Source organism: Uranotaenia lowii, chromosome 2 (genome assembly GCF_029784155.1).
Source record: "Uranotaenia lowii strain MFRU-FL chromosome 2, ASM2978415v1, whole genome shotgun sequence".
NCBI classification, from domain to species: Eukaryota; Metazoa; Arthropoda; class Insecta; order Diptera; family Culicidae; genus Uranotaenia; species Uranotaenia lowii.
Window position 1 is genome coordinate 106192954 of NC_073692.1, and position 25464 is coordinate 106218417.

General features: G+C 37.0%; 1 long non-coding RNA gene across 2 annotated transcripts; it reads right to left on the reverse strand.

Moving 5' to 3' along the window:
- Positions 1–5633: 5633 nt before the first annotated feature.
- On the reverse strand, positions 5634–7188 carry LOC129749838 (uncharacterized). Of its 2 annotated transcripts, XR_008738181.1 has the most exons (5): positions 7014–7188; positions 6811–6941; positions 6427–6719; positions 6073–6317; positions 5634–5999 (listed from the first exon to the last, which is right to left on the reverse strand). It is a non-coding gene; the product is annotated as an uncharacterized LOC129749838 (long non-coding RNA). The 2 variants fall into 2 exon arrangements; XR_008738180.1 differs by having other exon boundaries at positions 6427–6941.
- Positions 7189–25464: the final 18276 nt, after the last annotated feature.

Sequence of the window (25464 nt, forward strand, 5' to 3'; positions counted from 1 at the left end):
GCCATGTTTGGAAATCATGCTTTGAGCGCAAGAAGGATCAGAGAAACAAAGTAAATTTTGTCGACGTAAAGCCTAAGGAGGGACAGAAGGATGTGCACGATTATTTTAAGCGGTTGAGAGTGGATTACAGCAGCAGTGAAGAGTTAGATAGCCTTAGGGGCGCATGTGGTCTCGGCCCACAGGGGGCAGATCAGAGTAGCGAGAACTGAACCTAGGCGCAATGTGGCGTTTCAGTTTAGGCGTGCAACCGAGGAGTCGAGAGAGGGGAATTCGAGGGCGCCTGGAATCAATGGATCCAAGAGGCGTCGTGAGGAATCGGAAGAAGAAGAGGAGTTCCGAGGGTTTCCTTCATCTCCAAGTCAACCCCCTCCCGCCAGAAATGAGATGCATCCTGGACGAATGTTGAATTTTGAAGAACCTTTGGAATCGTCGGTGATAAGAAAATCCTTGAGAAGAAGAAAGTTGCTGAAACACAGTGATTATATATATTTCTAATTTTAAATTCAATCAATTCTTTTAGATGGAAGTTTTTCTTGCATTAGTTGCTTTTAATTGTAAATCCAGTAGTTATTAATATTCGTAATCTTAAAAGGGTGAGAATTGTTAGGAACCCAATTTTCAGTTCCAAAGTTTTTGCGTATAACCGTTAGCTCTCTAAAACAAAACAATGGTTTTTGCGAAGTAGGTTCGTGTTTTGCAGTTTTCACGATTTGTACCTAGGAAGTTTACTTGTGAAATAAAAGTGATTTTCTCGGTCTATTTGTTCCTGGGCCCTACTGAGAGTAAGTAACAATTTTAAGTCTTGTGACCTTTATCCGAAAACATTCTTATTTTAAAGTCGCCTACGGTCAACGGTCAGAAATCTTGGCATAACTATTTTCGATTATGTGAACGATGTTTGGTAATTGATTTTTTATAGCCGAATTATTATTTTTTATTTTTAAGAGGAGAAATCACCGTGAATTTGTTTATTGAAATTAATTTGCGGCTTTATCGGGGAGGATTAAAGAGTTGAAATGAAAGACGGATAGAAGATCAGAAGAAAATTCTAAGGTGGTGAAAAGAGCGAATAGCATTTGAAATAGAAGCTTGACCACATACTAAATTCTGCGGGACAAAGAATTTAGTATGTGGTCAAGCTTCTATTTCAAATGCTCTTCGCTCTTTTCACCACCTTAGAATTTTCTTCTGATCTTCTATCCGTCTTTCATTTCAACTCTTTAATCCTCACCGATAAAGCCGCAAATTAATTTCAATAGTAGGGACTTTTACCTTTATAATTAATGTTGGAATGCAGAAAATTATTGTTGCTTCCTCACGGTCACCTTCTTCGAGTTCTTCCGAGGAACCTTGGCCGCTGAATCCTCTTGCATTGCGTTGACATTCATATCCTTCTCTTTCGATTGATCCGGTTAGGTCCCGCTTTTCCGGAATGATCTGTGGGATGTTCCGGAATGTCGAGCAATCTGTAACAAAAGCAAAGTGTTATGACGAGAACCTGCACTATTAAAGAAATCTAAGAAGACATTTACCGTTCTGTTCCGATTTTCACATATTGGGCACAAAGCAAAACTTGTTCCTGAATGACAAAACAGCTTAACCTCAATGAACGGGTTCAGTAAATTGTTACCTTTTTTCAAGATGAACTGTACCGTTTTGTTCAGCTCAATTCAGGTGAACTTCACCTCACTACGAGGTAATATTTACCTTTTTTTAATTCACCTTTTTTCTCGGTGGTTTTTTTTCTTTTTTTTTCCAGTTCGATTCAGGTAAACTTTACCTCGCTGTGGATGAGTTTCACCTCGAAGAGGTAAAAGTTAACTTTTTGGCTTTCACGAGCGTTCACCTTTTTATCTCGGTAAATTTTACCTTTTTATTATTTTCCGTGACTGAATAAAACAGAGGGATCTATGCCAAATTTCAGCTTATAATAATAATAATAATGATCTAATACATTTGTGTATGGATACAATGTTCTACGTATTTGACTTTCAAAAACTAGACGTTGTGAAATACAAGTCATTTAAATATAGCAAGCTAGTACGTACTTAGTCTAAAAGTTACAAACTGCGCAGCAGAGATATCTCTAAGATACGGCACATTAGACTGAGTCGATTTGGGGTCATTTTTTAATTTCTCAAATCCTGGGGTCTAAAAAGCTTCGTGTTGGTACAAAACTCATCAATGTTTTTTTGAAGAATTTTTAAGTAACGTTTACATGAGTAAATTTCAACTTTTGGGTTTGTATGGTAAAGTTGAATAGTTTGTACTGAAAAATCAACATCATTTTTGTTTCTTCTGTTGAACCGAGCCGGCTGTTTAATGGTTTTTAAGACAATTTATAAATTCGCTAAAGGACATTTTTTGCTGAACAACTTTGTCGGAGACCGTAACTTCGTATCTTATTAGACAAAAAAGTTATTAGGTGTTCAACAGGGGTATGTCTTTTGGCATTTATAAACAATAATAAAAAAAAACAAATGGATTTAAGGTTACCAGCTCTTGTTTTCGAGATAACTTCTAAAAATAGGTTTAAATTCACTTTAGACATTTGTGCACTTTTTTGGTAAAACTGTAGAAAAATAAAATGGATTTAAAAATGAAGGTTTTAATTCAATGATCAATTTTCCCGAAGACCGCGAGTAATTTTAACTTCTGAGAGAAAAGTTAAAAATAATTTAAATCGTTTTGCAATTCAATTCGACTGTCAACAAACTGTTGAAGGAATTGAAATATTCAATATCAAATACTCAAAACCTTCCTTTAATGATGTTAGTATTTAATAGGTGTATCCTAATTTCTAAAAAAATATAGAATTCAATATTTGATATTCAATATTAAGTAATTTAATTTAAAAAAAATTCAAACGTCATGTCCCCAAAATAAAACCTGAAAAAATCGAGTTAGGAACACCAAAATCTTGCAAAATCAGTTATTTAAACACAGGCATCAAAAATGTTGTTCCCTTGTTTTATTGAACTCATAGGTGACCTTTTTAAAAAATTTAATAAAAATATATTACGTTCATATTTATCATTCCCCAACATTTGACATATTGGATTAAATATTTTTCTTATATTTTTTCATACCATTCAAAATGACGATAAAAGATATTTGAGTCACATTTTGCGAAATTTTTGAACCAATTGCTCAAAAAATATGTACATATTAATTTTTTTTAAAGAAACAAGATTGTAGTTTTGCTCAATGAGCGATGGGAGCGCTACCGAATTTGGGTGATGGTTTTCCATTAGTGAAAGTGGGATGCAGCTAAAAAAACTTATGACAGATCTTATGGGGTTTTCTTAAGGAGAGGAAGAATAATTTTTCGATTCCATTGCCCATTGGGCACAATCATTACATACACAGTAAACGAAAATTACCGAGTTCGGTAATTTTTTTACCGAAATCCTAACATGTGGAGTTCGTTAAACCGTTCGGTAATTTTTCTCATGACAGAGAAGTGACAGCTGTCAAATATTACAGACCTTTTTCGGTAAAACTTTACCGAACCTCGGCTGATCATATCTAAGATCATCTGTCAAATTATGACAGTTGTCAACGTGACAGTTCACTATATTACCGAACAACCGGTATTGTTGAACCAAAATGCCTGTAATTATTACCGAAAGGTTGGTAATGTTTAAAAGGAAAACTATAAAAGCTCGGTAGTATATACCGAACAACTGGTAGAATTTACTGTAATACCTTTATAAATTACCGAAAACCTGAAATTATTACCGAAATACCTGTAATTATTACCCAATTATCTAGAACTATTACCGAAATACCGTAATTTTTTTACCGAAAAGCTGTAAAAGTTTGGTATTATTTACCGAACGACCGGTATAAGTTACCGAAATACCTGTAACTATTACCGAAATGCCGGTAAATATTCTCTAAATGTCGGTAAATTTCGGTAAAAGTTACAGAAAAATCGGTAACTTTTACCGAAAAACCCGTAATTTTTACCGAAATTTCAGTAATTTTTACCGAAATACCGGTAATATTTAACGAAAACTGTAAAATTTTCGGTAATTTTTACCGATACCCGTAAAATGTTCGGCACTTTCAGCTTATGATGCACACAGTAAACGAAAATTACCGAGTTCGGTACTTTTTTCACCGAAATCATAACATGTGTAAATCGTTAAACTGTTCGATAATTTTTTCGGTGAAAAATCAACGAACACCGGTAAATAAAGAGTCGATTTACCGATGTTCGTTTATTTTTTACCGAAAAAATTACCGAACAGTTTAACGATTTACACATGTTAGGATTTCGGTAAAAAAATTACCGAACTCGGTAATTTTCGTTTACTGTGCACAGCACATTACACGAGATGATTCGAGTCTCCATAATACATTCCAATCGAAAAATTTCTATTCTGAAGAACACATATATGGACCCTCTCCATCAAATCGATGTTTTCGCCTAAAACAAAAGTGTCATCTCGAAATTTTCGACTCGTGTCATACTTCATGCCGACCGACAAGAAATGACACCTGTCGAAAATTTCGTTTCAGAAGTCATCTCCGCTTCATGCGAAAACATTATTTTACAAAGCCTCTAAGGTTCATATGTGTTCCTCAGAGAAATTTTTTCGCTTGAAATATCTTATGGAGACTCGAATCATCTCATATTATGCGATGCATCCTAAGCTGAAATTACTGAACGTTTTCCACGGTTCGGTAAAAATTACCGAATTATATATCATTATAATTATATTTATGACAAACATTATGTTCAGAACCAGTGCCATTACCAGAAATTTGCAACTTTCCTTTCATGACTACACCTGAAAGTAAACAAAAATTTAAATGAGGAAAAAAAAATTAACGCGCACACACTTTAATTACCGCAGGTGCTTGAGCAGCTCCCGTGGATAATCCTCGACATGATGCCGAAAGAAGACGATTGTTGCTGTTCGGTAGCAGCAGCTGGTGATCACGATATTTTCGCCAAATTTCAACCCCACACTATTAATTTTTTGGTGTAAATTTATGTCAAATTGGATGCACAAAACTGAAGCATCACTTTTGACATAAAATTACACTACAAAAGACAGAAACGCTTGAAGCCATAAATACTCAGACATCAATAATAAGTCATATGCAACATAAAATTATTTCATCGATGATTTAAATTTCTGTCATATTAAACGCACAAAAGTGAAGCATCCTTTTTGATATAAATTTATATCGTTGCAGAAATTATATTGCGTTGTGAAATATTTTCGTAACATAAGCCTTAAGAGAATTAATAGCAACAGCTGTTGTTCTTCCAAAAATGAATGTTCCCGAAAGTTCACGTGATTCAAATATTTTACAACGCAATATAATTTCCGTAGCTTTTTGAAACCATTTATATAAAAGCATTGAATCAAGTCAACAAACGTCCGTATGCAAAATATATACCTTATCTAATATGTATCCCAGCAAAGAATAATATTATTTACAAAAATTGAAATTTTCTGGAAAGCAATAGTGTAGCTATATGTCATCTTGAAAACTTTGATACATAAAGCCACTTCGCATTATAAACATTTTTATTCAACATTTCAAATTTATGTTTTTGGTGTGCTACATTTTCGTTTAAGAGTGTATGAGTGCGTGTGTGTGTGTGTTTGCGCGTGTGTTTGTGCGTGTGTTTGTTCGTGTGTGTGTGTGTGTGTGTGTGTGTGTGTGTGTGTGTGTGTGTGTGTGTGTGTGTGTGTGTGTGTGTGTGTGTGTGTGTGTGTGTGTGTGTTATTTAAATGAGGGTGTTTTTATTTATGTTTATCCTGTTATTTGAAATTTTTTGTCACCTATTATTTATCTTCATTCAAATTTTATATCATTGTTTTAAACAATGGTTATCACATTTGATTCCGAAGCGCGCAGCTATCAGGATACGATGGAGGGGGCTGTAATAGGGAGCAAGCGCCGAATAGACTTCTCATAAATTGATGCAATTGTTTGCCTTTAAAAAGAATATAACCAAACGTTCCTTTTCAAACCTGCAACAAAAGACGAAAATTGAAAACATAAAATGATGATTGAAACTTTACTGACGCTGCTTCCGTTTCTTACTTCTAGCAATAATTGGAAAGGATCTACCCAGTAACGCCTTTTGGTAGAGCCACGGAAATGAGCAAAGTTGATAAAGGCTTCTTCTGCTCCGACATGCAAGTACACTTTTTAGCCCGGAATCCCCGATGAAAGGCCAGAATCAGGGTGTAATTTGGCCGTTATTACCAACACCACAGTCAAGATTTCGTTCACCGGGTTCACGGAAGTTTTCCTATGGTCTTGTCCTTTTTCGAGAGCCCATAATCCTAAATTAAAGAAAAAAAAAAAAAAAATGACTGAATGTTTGAGTCAAGACCCATCTCTGGGTCGCAGTTTAAAAATTATGATTAACTGTGAAACTGTTTTTGAACTTACCATTACTTATCATGGACGTGACGTGACGTGTGGCGTCCAATGTAGCAGCTAGCCGATGTTTGTTCCGGACAACCTCAGAAAACAAGCAGCGAAATTTCGGAGAAAAGTTTGAATTTTCGTCTGCCTGTTGTTGTTAGTTTTAACAATTCTAAATCTGATTGTTGTTTTCGTCAGCTTATCTCCAAATGTTTATTCCGATTGGGCATCCTTCGACTTTGTCCGATTCTCGTAGGATAATGATTTTTTTTTTCCAAAAAGATCATAACGGATAAATTAGAACAGGTTTAGAAATTCTAAAATTGAAGACATGAAAAAGTAACAGCATCCCCTCTTTTTTAGGTGGGTATTTGCCGTTTGTGAAATGAAGTACAGGCGGACACTTACTTGCAGAAATGATGACTGCAAATTTATCGGCCTTATTGCATTTTGCCACAGATTGTGATAGCTTTGGTTTCCATTTCTTCAGACCCTCAATTCCGTCAACGTGCTCCCAGATTTTTTTCTCTCCGGTCATCCTTTTTTGTGGTTCCGAAAATAGAATTTTTGGATTCATATAAAATGCAAATGTGCCAATTTTTGTCACTAACCTTTATCGTACTTTAACCAATTGCTTCTTGCTCGACGACGAATCTTTGTAAGGACATTATGGGTCGCACAAACCTTGACGAAAATGCACTCCATGGTAAGTTTATTGCGACGGGTTTATCCACTTCCAAAGTGTGCTGGAACCAACCTAGTTTTGCATTTCTATCGACGCTAGCACAATACTAGAAATAGAAAAAAAATCGATTCACTGTTCAATTCTCTTAAAAAAATCTGTTTTCGAAAAACTCACCGAATTCAGAACGTTTTATCATAATCAAAACAACAAGACCAATCCCAACATATAAAAATGAACTATGACGCGCTTTCAGATGCGCAATGAATTGCACTTGAAAAAAGTATGGGTTAAAATTCTAAATAATAAATAATTAATGCACTTTATTCCGTTATTGTTGTTGTTTTTTGTAATTTTGCGCAGAATTTTATTGCACGAAATCGCTTAAACATCTTAAATATGGTTTTGGTTTGAAACGATGAAAGTTTATGGAGTAACACTTCCGCTTTATGTGCGCGATTTCTGTAAAGTTGGTTTCACCACACGAAGTCACTACAATATGCTGAACATAAAACTTAATTGAATCAGGTATTAGCACAGTTCTTTTCTCGAGTATTCTTATCGGAGCGCTCAAGGTCAGAAGGAGGTCAAGTGCCCAGAATATACACACAAAACTTTCGAGGCCGGAAATTAGCAAAATTTTGCTCAAATTTGACCAGCTAAAATCTTAGCAATCAATTTAGCAATTTTTTCGAACTAAAACTTTAGCAAACGAGAGACAAATTTAGCCGCCGCAATTTTTGCTCACTTTTCTAGCAAAAACCGGAGGAAAAGATCGCCCCGGACCTGAAATTTCAATATTTATTGTTTTTCTTTGCAATTTCTTAGGGAATGTTAGATTATTGAAAAGAATACAAAAATAAGTTTACTTTCAATTGATTTTTCTCTTTATTTCGACACTTCATGGAACTTATTTAGTTCCGATCCTGGGAACGCGAAATGCCAAGCGATCGACACCGGGGTTGTTCCGGACGCACCGCATTGAAATTCCAGCTTTGTCCCTTTCGATTTTCGGACTGTTGCAATTAAAACCCGGAACCCCACCGGCAGCAGCAACCTAATAGTACTTACTTACTTAATGATCCCGCGCCGATCCTCCGGTGCATAGGGCCGTGGTAAAAGACCTCCACTGTTGACGATCCGGAGCCAGCGTCTTCACCTGGTCCCAGTCAAGATTTTCGTCGACAGTTCGGATTTCAGCGGCTAGGCTTCGCCGCCACGAGTTTCTGGGCCTGCCTCTTCTTCGATGACCTTCTGGATTCCAATCTAGCGCCTCTCTGCAAATCTCGTTTTCATCTTTTCGCAGCGTGTGCCCAATCCATCTCCACTTACGTTCTCGAATCTCGATTTCTAGCGCCCTTTGATGACACCGGCGATGTAGTTCCTCATTCGAGATCCAGTTGCCAGGCCACCAAGCGCGGATGATATTCCGCAGGCAGCGGTTTACAAATACTTGCAGTTTTCGCGTCGTCACCGCATATGTGCACCAAGTTTCGCACCCGTACAGCAATACGGATTTGACGTTTGAGTTGAAGATTCGGATTTTTGTTCGTAGAGAGATCTGGCGTGACCGCCAGATGTTTCGGAGACTCGCAAACGCAAATCGGGCCTTTCTGATCCGGGTTTCGATGTCTTTCCTGGTACCACCATCAGGCGTTATCTGGCTACCAAGATACTGGAAGCACTCCACTTTCTCAACTTGTTGCCCAGCTACCATGAAACTGGAGGGATTTCCTGTGTTGATCTCCATCGACTTGGTCTTTCCGACATTGACTTTGAGACCTGCTGCCTTGGAACTTTCGGTGAGGTCGTCGATTTTGCTCTGCATATCCGGTTGCGTTTGGGCGAGCAAAACAATATCGTCAGCCAGGTCAAGGTCGTTCAGATGCTCCATTGTTGAAGGATTCCACGGCAATCCTCGGTTCGGTGCACAGTCGATCGATCCAGTCAGAATCTCATCCATTACGATTAGAAAAAGTAGCGGTGATAAAATACATCCTTGTCTCACTCCAGCAGTTACCGGGATTGGTTCGGACAAGACACCATCGTGCAAGACCTTGCATGAAAATGCCTCGTATTGTGCTTCGATGAGATGGACTAGTTTCTCTGGGACCCCTCGTCGCCTTAGAGCCGCCCAGATGTTTTCATGGTTGAGTCGGTCGAATGCTTTTTCGAAATCAACGAACACCAGCAGAAGAGAGTCCTGGAATTCGTTGATTTGTTCCAGTATGATTCGTAGCGTTGTGATGTGGTCCACACATGATCGTCCGGATCGGAATCCAGCTTGTTGCCGTCGGAGTGTAGCGTCGATTTTCTCCTGGATCCTGTTCAGGATCACTTTGCAGAGTACTTTAAGGGTTGTACAGATCAACGTTATGCCTCGCCAGTTACCGCACTCTGTCAGGTCTCCTTTCTTCGGGACCTTTACGAGGATACCCTGCATCCAGTCGGCCGGGAATGTTGCAGTATCCCAGATGTCAGCGAAAAGACGGTGCAACATTTGTGCTGACAGGGCAGGGTCGGCTTTCAGCATTTCAGCAGGGATACAATCGATCCCAGGTGCTTTGTTGGATTTCATGTTTTTGATTGCCGCTTCTATTTCAGCCAGCGAGGGCGCTTCCGAGTTGACGCCATTTATGCGACTTACTGTAGGCGCCTCGAGCTGCGGGTTCTGTTGGCCATCGCTATTCGTGACTCGAAAGAGTTGTTCGAAGTGCTCAGTCCATCGTTTGAGCTGATCTGTTCGATCGGTCAATAACTGACCTGCTCGGTCTTTCAGCGGCATTCTTGCATTAGTCCTTGCACCACTGAGGCGGCGAGAAATGTCATAAAGTAATCGGATATCTCCATTGGCGGCGGCTCTTTCCCCCTCTTCGGCTAGGGAGTTTGTCCAGGCTCTCTTGTCTCGTCTACAAGCTCGTTTAACTGCCTTTTCCAGCTCCGCATATCGTAAGCGGGCGGCTGATTTGGCTGACCCGGTACATGCCTGCTCAATTCCGACTTTCGCCTTTCTCCGATCATCGACCATCCTCCAAGTTTCATCCGACATCCATTCACTTCTTCTTCCACAAACTTTACCGAGAGTACCATGGCTCGTCGTGATAAAGGCATTCTTGATTCCACACCACTGTTCTTCGACTGTTCCGTCTGTCGGCAGCTCCGAGGCTCGGGATTCTAGCTGTTCAACGTATGCCCTTTTCACCTCTGGATTCTCCAACCGGCGGACGTCGTATCGACACCCGACTTTCTCCTCGCGCCGTTGGACACGCGCAACTCTCAGTCGTATCTCGCCAAGGACGAGGTGATGGTCAGATGCAATGTCTGCGCTTCGCTTGTTGCGGACATCAAGAAGGCTCCTTCTCCATTTTCGGCTGATGCAGATGTGGTCAATTTGATTTTCTGTTCGGCCATCTCGGGATACCCAAGTGACCTTATGTGCTGGTCGATGGGGGAAGAGCGATCCACCGATCACCATGTTGTTGTTGCCACAAAATTCTACAAACAGCTCTCCGTTTTCGCTCATCTGTCCTAAGCCATGGCGCCCCATGATGCGCTCAAGGTCTTGATTGTCGGAGCCAATCTTTGCGTTGAAGTCGCCCAAATGGATTTGAATGTCACCCTTCGGAATTCTCTCTACCACGCTGTTCAGTTGACTGTAAAACTGCTCTTTCTCCTGCAAATCGGCAACGTCAGTTGGCGCATAACACTGGACCATTGTAAGGTTTCTAACCCGTGTTCTAAATCTGGCTACGATTATTCTTTCGTTTATCGGTTCCCATCTAATGAGGGCCGCGTAGGCCTGCGGGCTTAACAGGAAACCAACTCCTCGTTCCCGAGTAGCATGTTCTCCTCGTATGCCAGAGTAAAGCAGGACTTGCCCGGATTGAGTCTTGTGTTCTCCAGTATTAGGCCAACGGACTTCGCTCAGTCCCAGAATTTCAAGCTTGAGGCGGCTAGCTTCTCTAGCAAGTTGAGCCAGCTTGCCTTGTTGGGCAAGGGTTAAAACATTCCAAGTTCCAATTCGTGTCCGTGTTTTCATGCTAAAAGTCGTCGCCAAAGTTCCAGATCGGTCATTTCTTTCGGATTCCGTAACAAGTTTATGAATCGGGAGCAGTAGGTTGTTAGCCTAAAGTCCCTATCCCGCGATGGGGCTGCCATCTTGGACTTAGCTGGCGGGAGCCGCATTTCATAAGTTCAGCCGCTTGCTGCAAGACAGACGCTGTTTGAGCCGCCCCTGACCTGGAGAACAGACGCTCGGTTGTTGTTGCACGCCGCCCCTGACCTGGGGAACAGACGCGTGCGGCCACCTTCTCAGTCTGCATGCGACCAAAGCATCCACCGGGGTTGGGTACCCGATCTCCGCTTAGGTTACTCGCACCCCAGCCGGCACCGCGGGGAGGTAGAGATAGGAGTTGTGAATAAGAGGTGATATGACCACTATGGGGTCTCGTGTTGCACATTATCCACCGTTTACCAGCCAAAAAACCTAATAGTAAAAAACATAAATTAAAATTACGGAAAACATTTTACACTTCTTGATCGACTCTTACCTGTTTGCATCCACTATCGATTTGGCTACCAATTTGTCGTGAACTTAGCCACCAAAAGAACCGCCAGCATCGATTTTCCGGAACGGCACTGAATCCCGTCAGTTTTTTTTTGTCTCTACCGGCAGCGGCTGCTATCTAGAAATAAGGCGGCTAGAAAACTTTCGTTTTACTAAAATCGAGCAAGATAAACTTTCTGATTACTAAAATCAAGTAAATTGTGCTTTTTGCTAACTCAAAAGTAAAAAAACATTTTTGCTAACGGAAAGTAACAGCGAATTTTTGCTAAGTGGAGCCTCGAAAGTTTTGTGTGTAGTTTCAAGAAAACGCTCTTCGATGTTGTCAAGGTGCTCGATTTTTCGTATTCAATCGAAAATGTTGAAAATTTGAGTTTGACACCAGATATAGACTGAAACGCTTTAAAATTAACTGAGCCTGCGTTTCTACTTAAACATAAAAAAAATTCTAACCAATTCTATATAGCACATGGTACTGAAAAGTAGGTATACCATAACATTGTGATATTTCACTGCGGTTTACCTTTTCATATGATCGGTTGGTGCACACTGCAAAAGAGCTCCAACTACATTCCGGAAACTGCTAAACCTGGAAAACGGGTTAAGCCGGTTCATTTCGTCAACCATTTTTGGTGGATAGCTCATTGGAGTACACCGCACCAGCTGATTCCGGAAAATTTCTAGCTCGCTGGATAACTGAGGCACTTGTTATCCGGTAGTGGTGGTGGGGTTTAGGTTTTCCTTAAAAAAAAACATACTTAAATTACAATTTCAATCATAAAAAGATGTTTATTCTCAGTCATACCTTGCAGGGCTTCATGTGCTGCGGGATCTTGTATTTAAAAACGCTCATTGTCCGATGTCCGTAGGAGAAAGATTCTTCCGTCGCGGCGCAGTGATCCGCCCGGATTCTCGAAATCCATCATCATTAAAATCGAGACAACACACAACACTTTCATCTTCAACCGAACCTAATTCAGCTTCGCAAAACTGGTCAACTTACAACCGCGATACCGAAATTTTACTGCTTGATTGAAAGCATCCCGCTCGCGCATACAGAATTGGAAATGTTTTTGCTTCTTTTTCTACAGCGCAAGCGGGATGCCACCAATGCCACTCATACATCGCGGTTATTAGAGTGAGACAGTTGCGCTGAGAAACGGACGATCGAAATTTGACGTTTGTATTGACATCGAAACTGATTTACAGTTTTCGGTTGTTTTTTACCGAAAATTTACGGCAAAGCGATTTGTTTACATAAAAATACAAGAACTTCGGTACAACATGAATCGAATTACCGAACTCGGTAAAAATAAGACGTCAGATTGATCTTTTACCGAAAATTTTCGAATTACAGAACAGTTTCTGTAAACTAAATTACCGAACTCGGTAATTTTGGTTTACTGTGTACATCTTTGCAAGATATTTCAGTTAGGAGATATACACAGTAAACGAAAATTACCGAGTTCGGTAATTTTTTTACCGAAATCCTAACATGTGTAAATCGTTAAACTGTTCGGTAATTTTTTCGGTAAAAAATAATCGAACATCGGTAAATCGACTCTTCATTTACCGATGTTCGTTCGAAAAAATTACCGAACAGTTTAACGATTTACACATGTTAGGATTTCGGTGAAAAAATTACCGAACTCGGTAATTTTCGTTTACTGTGTACACAGTAAACGAAAATTACCGAGTTCGGTAATTTTTTTACCGAAATCCTAACATGTGTAAATCGGTAAACTGTTCGGTAATTTTTTCGGTAAAAAATAAACGAACATCGGTAAATAAAGAATCGATTTACCGATGTTCGTTTATTTTTTACCGAAAAAATTACCGAACAGTTTACCGATTTACACATGTTAGGATTTCGGTAAAAAAATTACCGAACTCGGTAATTTTCGTTTACTGTGTAGTTGAGGAATCGAGTCACCCAAGGGATCAAGTCTTCTTACTTTAATCTAAGGTTGTCATAATTTTTTCAGCACGTATGGACAAATCTTGCCTATTTTATTTAAAAACCTGGCCAAATCCGGGCATTTGTTTCAAAATTGACTATCAACCCATCAAAGTGATATTCGGGCAAATTTGGTCAAACTCCAGGAATTACTCAACACAAATCAAGAAATACTTTAAATTTTTTTTTTAAATCACAACTTATCAGCAATTTTTAAATCGTATTTTAGGCTTTAAGTCGCTATGCCATAAAGATGGTAAAACGACTATAATCGATACAAAAAAAAGTATTTTAGGCTTTCATAAAACCTTTCATGATTATTTTTATAAACTTGTTAAAAAAATTTCGTTAGGACGAAAAAAAAGAATGCAACACAGTTTGTTTTTTTTTGTTTGTTTTGGCAAATAAAGTGAAAAAATCCTTCCAAAATCCGGGCTTTGTAAATAAAATTTGAGCAACCGGGCCGGAACGAACATTTGTTGTTTTTTTTTTTACCGAAATTTTGTTTTTGGCAAAAAAGTAAGTACCGTAAAACGGGGTAACTTTGATCACCGGGGTAATTTTGACCAACAATACATTTATACACATTATCATCAATAACTCAGTCTATATTTTGAATTTTTGAAAACGGTTTTCTACGTTTGAAAGCCCACAAATTGAGTATCAAATAGTCAAAATTTGGTTTGTTTTTGAAGTTTTTTTTCTATAAGTAAAAATACAATTTCAAAATCCTAAAATATTTATGTTTTCTAAGGCTCAGAAAAAAAACAGCTCTCCTGATGATACCAAAAAGCATTTAGATTCAAACGGGTTGTTGAAAGTGAATGAACAACTTTTATTCTTTTTAAATTTGTAATTATAGTGCTATTTGAATAGTTATTTAGTGATAATTTTTTGTAAATCTAAAATATAAGGACATTTTCCAAAAATATTGGAAAAATGGGTAGGAACCCTACCAAATGGTAAACTTTGAAGAAAATATGAAAATGGAAATAGTCAAGGAAGGAATGTGTGAAGGTAAAATTTCATTTGTATTTTGTAGCTCAAACTATTTAGCAAATAATTTAATTTTTGCCCCAAAATAGTTCATTTTTCGATTATAAATGTCTTTAAAAGAAAACGTTAAAAAGCAAGATACAATTTATAAACTAGCATTTGTAAATATTATGTTGTTTTGTATCTATATATATAAAAAGCAATTATCTGTATGTTTGTTTGTTTGTTTGTTTGTTTGTTTGTTTGTTTGTTTGTTTGTTTGTCCTCTATAGACTCAGCCGTCTTAAGAGCTAGAGATCTGAAATTTGGCATGGATGCTCATTAGGACCAGGAATGATGAAAATTGTTTTTAGATTTTTGGACGACCCCTTCTGAAGGGGGTCGTCCATACAAGACAAATATTGTTTTCACGTTATTGACGTTATTTTCCGTCGGATTGTGATGAAAATTTGCACATGAGTGTTTTGAGGGACGAACAATCGATTACAGTTATCAAATTTAGAGTCAGGGGTCGGCCAAAGGGGTCGTCCATATCCACTGATTAATGTTTTTGCGATATTGGCGTTATTATACATCGGATTGTGATGAAAATTTGCACATGAGTGTTTTGAGAGACGAACAATCGATTACAGTTATCAAATTTAGGGTCAGGGGTCGGCCAAAGGGGTCGTCTATATTCACTGATTATTTTTTTTGCGATATTGGCGTTATTATACATCGGATTGTGATGAAAATTTGCACATGAGTGTTTTGAGGGACGAGCAATCGATTACAGTTATCAAATTTAGAGTCAGGGGTCGGCCAAAGGGGTCGTCCATATTCACTGATTAATTTTTTTTGCGATATTGGCGTTATTATACATCGGATTGTGATCAAAATTTGCACATGAGTGTTTTGAGGGACGTGCAATCGATTACAGTTATCAAATTTAGAGTCAGGGGTCGGCCAAAGAGGTCGTCCATACCCACTGATTAATGTTTTTGCGATATTGGCGTTATTATACATCGGATTGTGATGAAAATTTGCACATGAGTGTTTTGAGAGACGAGCAATCGATTACAGTTATAAAATTAAGGGTTAGGGGTCGGCCAAAGGAGTCGTCCATATCCACTGATTAATGTTTTTGCGATATTGGCGTTATAATACATCGGATTGTGATCAAAATTTGCACATGAGTGTTTTGAGAGACGAACAATCAGTTACAGTTATAAAATTTAGGGTCAGAGGTCGGCCAAAGGGGTCGTCCATATCCACTGATTTATGTTTTTGCGATATTGGCGTTATTATACATTGGATTGTGATGAAAATTTGCACATGGGTGTTTTGAGAGACAAGCAATCGATTACAGTTATCAAATTTAGGGTCAGGGGTCGGCCAAAGGGGTCGTCCATATCCACTAATTCAAGTTTTAGCGATATTGGCGTTATTATAGATCGTATTGTGATGAAAATTAGCACATGAGTGTTTTGAGGGACCAGTAATCGATTTCAAGTTTCGAATTGCGGATCAGAAGTTGGCTGAAGGAGTCGTTCATACCAAACTTTAATGTTTTTGCGATTTTGACGTTATTCTACATTGGATTGTGATGAAAATTTCCGCATAGGAGTTTTGAGGGACGTTCTTTTGTTTTCAGGTTTCAAATCTTGACTCAGGGGTCGGCAAAAGGGGTTATTATCTGTTCACTGATTTTACGATATTCTCTTGATTGAGCATAGAATTGTAATGAAAATTGACACATGGGAGGTTAACAGAAAAGATAATTGATTTCAGGTGTCAAGTTTTGAATCGTGGTCAAAAAAAGGCCGTCCATGTTAGTTGCTCACTGTTTTCGTGATATTGTCGTGATCCTGCATCGGATTGAGATGAAAATGTTCAGATGAGGATTATAAACTATGAGCAATTGACTCCAGGTAGCATGTTCCGTGTCAAGGGTCGGCGAAAGGGGCGTCTATATTCACTGTTCACTGTTTTCAAGTTCCTGACGTTATTTTACATATAAATTGAAAAGAAAGTATGGCAAAAGGGAGTTTTGAGGAACGTAAAATTGGTTTCAATTATCGAATTTCGGGCCATGGGACAGAAAAAGAGGGTTTCATTGAAAGTTCAGTGTTTTGTGCAATAATTTTGTTGGAGGCAGTTAATTGATACCAATTGAGGTGTGAAGATCAAGCAAAAGAGTCGTGCACATAAACAAATAGTACATGTTTCTGCCATAATGTCTAGATTTTGCAATCGATTGAGAAGAAAACACTCTCACATAAATTTTAATAAAAAGCCAATCAACCGTTTAATTTAAATTTCAAGTAATAGTAACAGTAGCGACTTTAAACACTGTTGAATTTTTTCCCCAAAATTGTCGAAAGAATGTTTCGAATTCATTTTCTTAACTCATTTTGACGTACCAATGATTTAAAGCGAAACGAAGTTCGTACGGGATCAGCTAGTCGTTTATGATCGAGAAAACTCGGAAAAACCGTTGAAAATAGAGACTGACCAATGTTACCCCAAAGCATCAGATTCAAAACAGAGACGAAATCGATTTTTAAATCAAATTCAAAGTAGTCTAATACATTTTTGCAACCATGTTTTACGTTCATAAGAATCCAGTACTGGTTTTAAAAATATGAAACATGCTACATTCCCTATAACAGAAAAAATAATCTAAAAATATTGAAAAAAAGTGATCAATATTACCCCGGATTACGGTACATCGCGATTTAACCTGAATGAGTGCAGTCAAAGTTCAGGGAAAATCCTTTGAAATTGTGAAACCAATCCAACCCAGCTACCTTTCCACAGTGATTCAAACCACTTTCAAGTGTTGAATGTTGCTACCTTTAAGACATTTCATTTTACCCATCCCAGTGAAGCATTTCACAACTAGGCTAAGAGAAAAACTGTCATATTATTTCTTCTGACTTCATAGGTATACCTACTCTACTGTAGCTAGTTTTCCACACTCATCATCCTTATTTACTTAAAGCTCATCTTCGCGCTTTCTGATGGCGGTTGGCCTCCAGGACATTAGGTAGTTTCATGTTTTTGAGTGGAGTACAAAATTAATGTGATACCTAAATTAAACTTGTAAAAATACTTAGATTTAGATTTTTAATGCTATTAAATTTCGCATAAAACCATACAATCGTATCTAAAAGTCAAAGTATCTTCAACGAGACTTAACACTCTTGAACTTAGCTAATAACAGGGAAATAGATGTCAGTGCGGATGCCCAAACCACCGTGACCGCACGAAGCATTTTCCATCACTCCAGTCGGCACATTGTTAGAAATAGTATAAAATTTATGGAAAAAAATCATTCAAAAGGAACTTTTTCGTAAAATACTTAATATTGATAAAATTCTAAAGCCATCTTGATTTAAGGTGTTATGAATAAAAAAGTAGAAATATTTTTCCCACTGTGAAAACGGAAGAAACGATAAGGACACATTTCTTCACTTCATCATATCGGCGAGGATTTCATCATCAACGTATTTTCCTCCCGCGTTCTGTTGTTCTTCCGTCACACGTCCTTGCCATAGGTCATAGCTACTGTACTGCCAAACCGCACCCGCAATCGTTTTTCCTCGAAAGTACCATCTACACGTAGCGTAGTTGGAGACTGGGTAAAACCGTGACGACACTGGTCTGGTCGTACTAATTAGAATTTTCTTGTTGGCTCTCCCCGGTAGGTAGCCACTCCAACTTTTGGTGAACACAACTTTGCTTCTCATCTGTTTGTGGTTGCCCACGAGCCGAGCCAACTTTTTATATGGTTCCAATTCGGTTTTGGTTTTGAACTTGAGCGGTTAACTGTATTATTGATTCAATAACTAAGTTTGATAAAGATCTTCGCCAGAGATACGATTTTTTCCAAGCTTTTTAAAAGAAAGATCTCACATCTGTCCAAGCAACTCAGAAAAAAAACACTGACTTTTTATTTGAAACATATTCAGAATGCCGGTTTTCGAAACGTAGTGCCTTTATGTTATTTCATTTTTCATAAAGCTAGTGCTCGATTGATCCATAATTATACTTGGCTGATCCTGACCGGTAAATTCTGTTGAACGAATCAGAAAGCGATGCATTGCCTCATATCCAATTTCTAACTTTACAAGCCTGATTCAACTACGCTACGAGTTTCTTCTGTGCATAAACTAGACACGGTGTGCCAAAATATGTTATTTAAAAATAAAAAATGACCACCAAAACGGCACTCGACATTCGAAAGATATAGTATTCAGGCATCTATCCTGAAAATTTGGAAATGTTTCATCGGGCTTTTTTGAAATTAGAGCGATTTTAAATTTTGAGTCGATTTGCATTAGATTTCCAATGGGGTTTTTCGACCTTATGTTCTATGACCATGGATTTTTCTGACTACACATATTTTATGACCATCACTCAGTTCAATGACTTTATAGAAAATTTCATGCCCAACAACTTTGTGGAAGACCGGAAAAAGATTTGTGTTGATCCTGAAAAGTTATTGGCCATTTTGTAAAACTTTATTAGACTGATTGAAATTTTTCCATGTTTCTTAAGTTTTTTTTTTCAATTCCACTTCACTAAACAGCGAATATCTTTCCAGGCGTAGTTGGAATCGTTTTTGGGTCTTTGATAATGTTGTTAGGGATAGAATTTTCAGCATATATGTGTATGTAATAGTAAATCGTAGTATGGGTAATAGTCATCATACGAGCTCACAGCTCTTTGAAACCAACTGCTCCTGTATCTGCCCAGAATGTGTTCGAAATGAAAGTTGACAACAACTTAAGCGTGAGGAAAACCCTTAGTATTACACGAAACTTCCGTAAGATGGGTATAAATTTTGAGCCTAATCTTAAAGAAAAGTTAGACTCATATAATCGGCAATTAAAGGATTTCTTCGAAACCAAGAAGTTGGGTCATATGGGAGGAAACGAAAGCGTCAAAGAAGCACCTGTAGTATACTGCGTCAATGAAAAAGAAATTATTCAAAAGATTCAAGACTCGCGAATTATGACTGATGAAGAACTAACTTTTTAAATTTGGAATGGACGGCGGAGGTGGTTCTTTTGAAATTACTTTGTCGGTGATTTCACTGGGACAGCAGTCCAGAGCTGAACGTTTCAAGGATGGCGGTGTTCGAAGGTATTTTAGAAATAGTTATGAAAATTAGGCTTAAATATAATAACGTCAAATTATTTAATCAACTATTAGGCTTTAGATTCTTGCTCTTGCCCCAAAACTGGGAGAAAAAATATGAGAATATTGCTCCAATTTAGAACGCGCTACAGTTGCAAGACATCGATGGATATGTTGCAGGAGATTTAAAAGTCAGTTGCAGCAACGAATCCAGAGCTAGCAGAATTGTGGACTGCATAGGCAGGAGTGAGGCATCTCCAACACACGTTTGGTTTCACAGGGAAAGCTTGCCATAATCTAATGGATTCCTCAGATGTGCTTAAAGGTCATTTAGATGTGCAAGAACATTTAAAGGTAAGTAAAATAGATAAATAGAAAAAACACTTAAAACCGAAAAATACCGATATCGCAGGCACTGAAGCTGTTCCAGGAGATTTACAAGGCATGCTTTAAGGAAAACTTAGATTCCGAGTACACATCACTCATTGATGAATTTTCTACAGTGTAAGAGAATCTTAAACTGCCAAACTCTTCCAAATTTCACATTCTACGATTCCATGTAAAAGATTTTTGCGAATACACCGGAAAGTCGCTGGGTGTATTCGGAGAGCAAGCCTCGGAGAGTGTTCATCATGATTTTTCAGAAACGTGGAAACGATATCAAACCCCCGATACATCGAAGATGTACTATGATCATCTCTCAAATGCTGTAGTGGACTATAAAAGTGGTCATCTGTGTTGATTTTTTATTTTAAATAAAAAAAAATTCGTTTATTTTTATTGTTGAATCCAAGAAGGTAATCAAAAATGACTATTTTAAAGCCAATATTACGCTATTTACCTTGTTCGACTGAGCACAATTTAAAGCACGAAGAAATGGTTGAAGACTCAAAAACGATTCCAACTACGCCTGGAAAGATATTCGCTTTTTAGTGAAGCGGAATTGAAAAAGAATTTAAAAAACATGGAAAAATTTCAATCAGTCTAATAAAGTTTTAGAAAATTGCCTATAACTTTTCAGGATCAACTAAAATCTTTTTCCGGTCTTCCACAAAGTTGTCGGGCATGAAATTTTCTATAAAGTCATTGAACTGGGTGATTGTCATAAAATATGTGTAGTTAGAAAAATCCATGGTAATAGAACATAAGGTCGAAAAACCCCATTGGAAATCTAATGCAAATTGACTTAAAATTTAAAATTGCTCTAATTTCAAAAAAAAACCCGATGAAACATTTCCAAATTTTCAGGATAGATGCCTGAATACTATATCTTTCGAATGTCGAGTGCCGTTTTGGTGGTCATTTTTTATTTTTAATAACGTATTTTGGCACACCGTGTAGAATAAGGATACATTTAGTGAGGATTTATCTTTCAATTTAGGGATAAATCATCCGACAGGATGAAAATCCCAGAAAAAAAATCTTTCAATTTATAAATTCTGTATTTATGAATGTTTGAAGATAACACCATGGGTGCACGGATTCCCCGCAGTTTCGCCAACGTGCATTCTTTAGATTATTGGTACGGCAAATCTACAATACGACTAGGCCCACCTACCGACCCGATGGCTTCGTGTAAACTGTTTTAAAATAATGTTATATGTATAAATGTGTGTGTTATTTGCATGCACAAGTCAATCACTTACGTGGCCGTTATTACCATTTTTAATGATATTAATCTACGACAGGTATTACGCACACGTTTTGATACCTGTCCAGTTGGCAAGTGATTGGTTGTTCCTATACTTTTATATAAAATGAAATAAATAGTAATTCAATAAAGCAATCTTACTCTAACTCAGTTCCGTTTAAAATATCTCAAAATCTTGTAAATTAGGCACTGTTTTATGCATACTCTTAATTTCTCTCTAACTTCGTGCTCATTTTTTTAGCTAATTGAAATAGAATTTTTATTGGAAGAAATGTAACAGAATCTTTCGTACATCTTTATAGTGAATAATGCAAAAAAGGTAAACAAATTGTTCAGTCAAGTCGTGAACCAACGTAATTTGTTGAAGCAGTTAGCTTCTAGGTCCGTCGATATCATTGGTTCCGGATATCTCCGAAAAGTAGCGGAAGCGGTTCTAGAAGCGGCTCTACGCTACTCTGCTTAAGATCCGGTACTTCGGAAGAAAGTGACGTGACTTTTGAAATAATTAATGGAAGACAAAAAATTTGTTTGTCGATAAGTAAAATGAATAACATTCATGAATTCCCGATGACTGATCAAACATATCCAAAACTCCGTTTGTCTGCTCGTTTGCACTACAATCGTTTATCAAATTTACAATTCCACATTATTCCTCCAATAGTTTGAAATGAAAACTAATAATCGGGTTATCATTTGACGCAACATTCAGCGACAAATTATGCTTGAATAATATTTATTTATTGTTAAACAAATCTATGTTTCGTGTAATGAATTAATTGAGTTTTGTATTTAATGTTTTTTTGCGAATTCTTTTGATTTGTACTTTAGATATTTTGTACAGTATTCGCACGCCAATCGTATGCTATTTATTCGGATGTTATGAGGAGCTGCGATCAAATCCAGATTTACGTCATGACTTAGACTTTTGTGTAAAAAATTTCAATTTTATTTTTTTTATAAATATTTTTTTCATCGAAGACTTCCTTACGTTGGTCGTTAAAACATTCACAAATAAATCGTTTTTCGGATATCGCAATGTTATCGGACAACAATGTTGTTTTCATATATTTTTAAACATGTTTGAAGCTTTAAAGAATAATTCGTATTCTGTTTACCTCATTCCACCTCACCTCACCCTCACTTTCAACACATTTTCGGTAATCAGATCGTTCGACTACTGCGTATAGTTCGAAAAATCGGTGAATACTTTTGAAATTGTCAAAAAAAAAAACTACTGTTTGGACCTACAAAAAATAAAATGGTGTTTAATTCCAATTTTCAAGAACTCAAACAGCGATAAACCAAACGCCACCAATAATTCAATAGAAAAAAAAATGTTTTACATACAAAGTAGTTTTTTGTCAACCTTCACTTTTCACAAGTAAAAATCATTCTTAAGTCCATTTCATAATTAACTCTATAAAAAAATATACACACATTGTGATAAACTACCTCAGTACATATTCACTCTAGTTGTTTTCATGAATGTTTAATCAAACAAAATTTCTTCTGGTTTCAGTTAGTTCTAGTAGGAATAAAGAAAATTTTAGCAAATGCTTTTTTTTATTTGGGCGTTCATATATACAGGAGAATCTTTACTTTTTGGGATTATTTCAAGTTATTGATTTTAAAATATTCATACCATTTCAATTTCCAAAGTATACTAGCAGAATAACTAACGAAAAAAGTTTAGCATGTTTAAAGGGCCATGCTCTCAATAATTATCAGTAAAAATTGAAATATTATTACATGCTCTTCTAAAAATAAATTTTAAATAATCACGAGGCAGACACTGAAATAATTTTTAAATGGTGTAATTCTTCAACTATTTGTTATGCCAATATCCAAACATTAATTCATCACAGTGTCAGATAAAAATCTTATTCACTAGAAAAAGTGTAGCGCCATGTGTCGATAAAGGCGCTAGGTAGACAAAAAAGGCAGAATCATACACTTGTCAAAAGTGTTTCCAGAACGTATCCTTTTACCCACACTCCAATACAAAATTGTTTGCTAGGATGCAGAGGTGACCTCGGTCCTAAAGCACAAATTTATATCTTTCATCCCTTTCTCTATTTTCCTAACTATCTATTGACTAGACAGGACGTGGCCGGCGCTGTTATTGATGTTCAAAGAGAGAGCATCAGTTTTGTTCATTGAGAATTTGCTGTCAATCCTAGACACCATTCTTTTGATCTTTGAACAAAATTGATGGCCTCGGTCAATCACGGAGTAGCAACCATTGGCGATGTGGAACTTGTTCTACTGAGCCACGCCTGCGATCGTGGAATTCGAAATGCATTTGTTTCAAAACACTGTACAACATATTAGATTAGAATTTTTTTTTACCTGCTAGATATATATTGTGAAGATGTTATTTTTAATTTAAAACTGGCTGTATATCATTTCGGGTTCAATGATTAAGGTGGATGTGAGAAGTCAATCAAGCTAAGCTGAGCTTTACAGTAAATAATGCAAAAAAAATCTACTTTTTTTGAGCAACATTACAAATTAGGGTTAGATTATAAGTTGTTTTTTAAGTTTAGAAAATCATACAGGATTGACAAGGAAAAAAACATTACTTTGACATAACAGATTTGAAAGTTTTTGACGAATGAACCATTTTTCGCACAAATGTATTGATTGATGCGTATTTGATATTAACATAGTTAATAAAACCCAAAGAAATGAAAAGACGAAAAAACAAATTAAAAAAATATCCTTCTTATATCTTTTCCTATCCTTCTTCCTATCCTTGCTTCCTATGTTAGAAGACATCAACATGGCCAAAACTTTTAAGCATTCCGGAAAGTAAAAAAAAACTTGCGTTCTTTATTTTTCTTTTCTACGTTGTATCTGTTACATATTAAATGCATTGCAGATAGAACAACGGCCGGATGAAAACCGCAAAAGACATATCATCAAGAGAAGGAATCAAGCGTGGAGTTTCCTGCCAAACGCTTCTTAGGTTTTTCTAATACATTTATGATTAGAACAACAATTAAAACAACCTAGTGTTTGTTAAAAATGTAAAATTTTAGAAAGAACCTTTATGAAGAGATTAATCACCGTAATTTATGAGAAATGAAAGATGGTGAAAACGAGCGGGTAGAATTTATTTAGAAGCATTATCATCACATATCTAATTTTTGTTCCGCACGGGCCAACTTCTATGATGTGGTAGACGCATGGTTCGTTCGTACTGCGAACCACGCTTGGCCTAATAATTTGTAATGATAAATGCAACTCTATCTGTATCTACCACTTCATAGTAGTTGGCCCGTGGGGAACAAAAATTTGATATGTGATGATATTGCTTCTAAATAAATTCAACCCGCTCATTTTCACCATCTTTCATTTCATCTAACCTTCTATCCATCTAAAGCTTAGTTCTTTTAGAAAAGGGGACAGTTACGAATGCCATTCGTTTAATCTAAATACTTCATATGATAAAATGAAGGTAATCTTATGTTAATTCATGAAAAAAATTTAAAAAAAATATTTATCGTTTTTTGTAAGAAAAAATTCTACTTTATTCTTGATACCTCCCATCGGCCTGGGCACACTTTTTTCAGCCATGATATTGATCAGTTTTTCAAACTTATAGTTCGTCAAATCTGTATTTTAGGTGACTACATCTTTTCTCTTCAATTTCTGCTACTTTTCGGTCCAATACTTCTCTTTTAAAAGAAACTGAGGCCAATTTAGTGGATACAGCTGTTTCGAAATTGCCAAAACTTGATTGTTTTTGAGCCACTTTTAAACGTTTTTAATGGAATTTCTGCTGGCAAAATCTGACAATAACGACATAAAACCATCATGAGATTGAACTTGAAGTATAATCGGTTAGTATAGATCGTAGGTTGCGAAGGGTGCTTACAAGATTACTCTTTTTAGGCTTTGAAAACCAGCGAAAACCAAAGTTTTCGTTTTGAAAATTGTTGTTTAACCTCCGCAGAAGCAGAATATTGGCAAATCATATTTTTTAACAAAACAACCAGCAAATACATACTTTAATATGCTAGTGACCTTGCACCATTAAACACGTTATAGGATTCAAACGCTAAAATTTGTTTGAAATAGGGTTT